Source organism: Macrobrachium nipponense, chromosome 30, assembly GCF_015104395.2.
Source record: "Macrobrachium nipponense isolate FS-2020 chromosome 30, ASM1510439v2, whole genome shotgun sequence".
Lineage (NCBI taxonomy): Eukaryota > Metazoa > Arthropoda > Malacostraca > Decapoda > Palaemonidae > Macrobrachium > Macrobrachium nipponense.
This window is the reverse complement of record NC_087218.1, coordinates 1,435,516-1,438,869: the sequence shown is the minus strand read 5'-3', so window position 1 is coordinate 1,438,869 and position 3,354 is coordinate 1,435,516. Positions and strand designations below refer to the sequence as shown.

The 3,354-nt window shown below is 44.6% G+C and overlaps 1 pseudogene; it reads left to right on the top strand.

Annotated features, from left to right (window-relative positions):
• Positions 1 to 1,567: 1,567 nt before the first annotated feature.
• Positions 1,568 to 3,354, top strand: part of LOC135202218 (uncharacterized) — a 312,977-nt pseudogene continuing 311,190 nt past the window's right edge.

Below are 3,354 nucleotides of genomic sequence, written 5' to 3'. Positions count from 1 at the left end.
AAACGATCAGAACTTGGACTCAGTTATGAAGTTATAGCTGCCTGGCCTTAATGAAACTTTTTCCTTGTCACTGGGTTTCAAGTGAGGCTTTGGGGGTTTATTGGAAATTAAATCACTTCGGTCGAACTGAGACAGTTTTTAGCCTAGCACAGGCAACTTAATTGTGGGAGTAGAGAAACATCTCTTCCTCCCGCCCTCACATCCACAAATCTTGACGGACAGTGTTAACAATTCATATCGTGAACGAGGCGAGATACGAATGAGGTAAGGACGGATGTTGTGTAGTAGGAAGGTATTTGAATTTTATTCAGAACGGTGATATTTACAAGTAAAGTCCATATTTGGAAAGCACTTCAACTTCATTAGACTACCGTCAATCAGGGGAATGACTGATAAGCCTCAAGGCTTGGAGGAGACGTAGACGAGGCTTTTGCTGTCGCCTTTGGAAGAGAATGCATCCAGAATGAAATGGATAGGTCTGTCATCCAGCGTGGTATGCACAGTTTGCTACCAAAACGAAAGGTCAACGCCTGGCGGTATGAAGCATTCTTCAGTTTTGTTACGGAAAAAACACGACAAAACGCTACAAAGGAGAGGCGGAAAACTGTGGTTATAACATAGAGGAAAGAAAGTGAAAACCCAGTTTGTTTTGCAGCAGAGCATTGCAATGTTTTGATGTTAATGACCTAATATTAAACTGATCAGTACAATGGGGAGTGCAGTGAGTGAGTCAGATGGAACATTAATTGACTGATCCCATATTGATCGAGTTAAGGCTGTTTTATTACCTTCAGATCACACTCTATACTCTGTCCACTTCATATTGATTTACTGAATAATATCTCAATACCTCCTCTCTCTCTCTCTCTCTCTCTCTCTCTCTCTCTCTCTCTCTCTCTCTCTCTCTCTCCATGCATAAACATCCTTCCTAGTGCTTAGTTATTCTAGATAATTAATTTTGTTTTTCTTTGTTTTATATCATAGTACTAATCATAATCGCATTTTGACACCAACTAATTAAGAGTGCGAGTACTACAGTAGCAATTGTGAGAGTACCTTTAGTAGAAGTATTTGGAGAGAGAGAGAGAGAGAGAGAGAGAGAGAGAGAAGCAAAACCCATAGTCTGAAATAAGAGCAAACAGGAGGGAGGGGCATAGGGGCGGAGGAGGTAGTGGCAGAAAATATTTTGTACTAATGACCGCCGCTGTTTGCTGACGATTGGAAACTTGTTGTGAAGACAGACGGCCACTCGGAAGATTGGAGATCACTTAGGAGACTGGAGGGCGAGCAACAGGGAGGGAAGGAACAAGGAGGAGGAGGAGGCGGAGGGAAGGACGCTTAAAGGATGGGGATAAGCACGGTCTAGGTATAAGGAGGTCCAGCTTTCTGTCGAGGAGAACGGAGAGGAGGCAAGAGGGTCTTTGACGAGAGAGAATGAGGAGTGGGACGGGTGGGGGTCTTAAGGGAGAGAAGCTCGCAGGGGGTTCGTCCAGGTGAGAGAGAGAGAGAGAGAGAGAGAGGCAGGAGCAGCGCACCTCAACACGGACATCACAGCGTTGCCCGCCGTCGCCAGTGCAACAGCTCGCTTCCGCTGCCGTCGCCGCTGCCACGCTGTCTCCCCACCCCACCGACATCCCCTCCGTCAGGGAGAAAACCGCGACGGCTGCTCTTCCCTTCGGAGCTTTATTTTGTCCACAACATAAGATATGGTCCTGGTCCTGAATTTATTTGCGCGCCGTATACTTAGGCCTAAAACTTTAACATCCTGGCATGAGAACAAATACTAGTCCTTCACGATTCGCATGTGAACTTAAAACCGCCAGCAGCCCCCTTCAGCAGCCTCAGAATCTGCATGACCTTTTCCTCTAAACTCGAGGGGAGAGAGAGAGGGACAGAGCACCTCCATTACTTAGATGCATCTACGGGATTTTTCGCTCTGTAATACTTAGAGGTAAATTGTTTCAAAATCGCCGGCGTTGTCAATTTTTTTACTTCAACCTTTGCGAATTATACCTGACCTTCCTACACAGACCTCATCATTAGTTTAAGACTATGCAAAAACTCCGCAAACATGCTTGTCCGATGCGTGTCAGATGAAACACGTAAGCGAGGTGAATACAGAGTATATAAAAGACTCATTTCCTCCAAGTCCCTAACACGATAATCGTCGCGCACTTTTCGTTTCTGTAAAACAGTGTGATTCCCTCCACACTACTTACCTGAGAAGTGGCGCGACTTGGGACACCTCGCTCTCCATGCAATAAAAATCATTGATGTGACAAAGTCACTTGAAGCATTGGCAGCTGCATACAACTTTTGTACGGTGTGTTTTGGTAACGTCTGTGTCAACAACCGGAGGAAAAGGAACAAAGAGCACAAACGAGAAGAAACGGAAGGCAAAGAAGAAGACATCTGGAGCAACAAGTCTGATCCCGGAGCGCGTGTGCGTCAGTCTGAGGGGAGGAAATTCGAAGCGGAATGAAAAGAAAAAACTGTAAAGCATTCTTGAACTGAGGGGCGCAGATATAAATACAAACTTCTTCTTCAGATCTACCTGAAAACTAAAGGAAGACTCCGAGGAAGTTCTCGTGCTGGAGTTTTTCGAAGACATCTCTTCTTGGCTCCGGAGGGCGAATACTTGTAAGTGCGTTGCGAAACTTCTCCTCACATAGCCGGGTGTAAACAGACGTCCCAACTTCCAGATTGAGGAGATTTAACCGGCTCGGAAGAACCACTCATCGACTCGTCGAGGAATCTTATCTGTTCTCGAGGAAGTTTGTAAAAAATTCTTTGAAGTGTCAGTTAACACGATAAACCACGGAGAGAGAGAGAGAGAGGGGGGAGGAGTGAGAGAGCTTATGCTAAATAGTGCTTTCCATTTGGCTGAGAAAGTTTTCAAATTGGAAATATAACCAGTAATATGAGAGAAACGAGATGATGGTGGATATAGAAACCGGGTCGATAGCGAGTGTAGAATGAAGAATAACGAATGGTCCAATTGTTTTAGAATATAACCGCTTGAATTAGTTTTCCAAAACGTTCCTGAACCCACTTGCATAAACGACCCGAAAATACATAGCGGATATGCGTAAGGAATAACCATAAATATTAGATGTCGCATGCACGAATACGCAAGAACAGATTAAAAAAAAGCTAAAACTAGTTACACAGAAGTGTTTCCATTCCTTTAATGGGTCAGATACTCAACAAGGGTGCTTTTGCAATCGGGCGACCTGGTGCTTTTGCCCTTAACTGCCCCAGAGTTTAATAAGCTCATCGCCATATCAACAATTTCGCGAAGTTGTGATCTCATCTTGGTTAATTGTTACTAAACTCTCCTCGAACTAGTGTTGA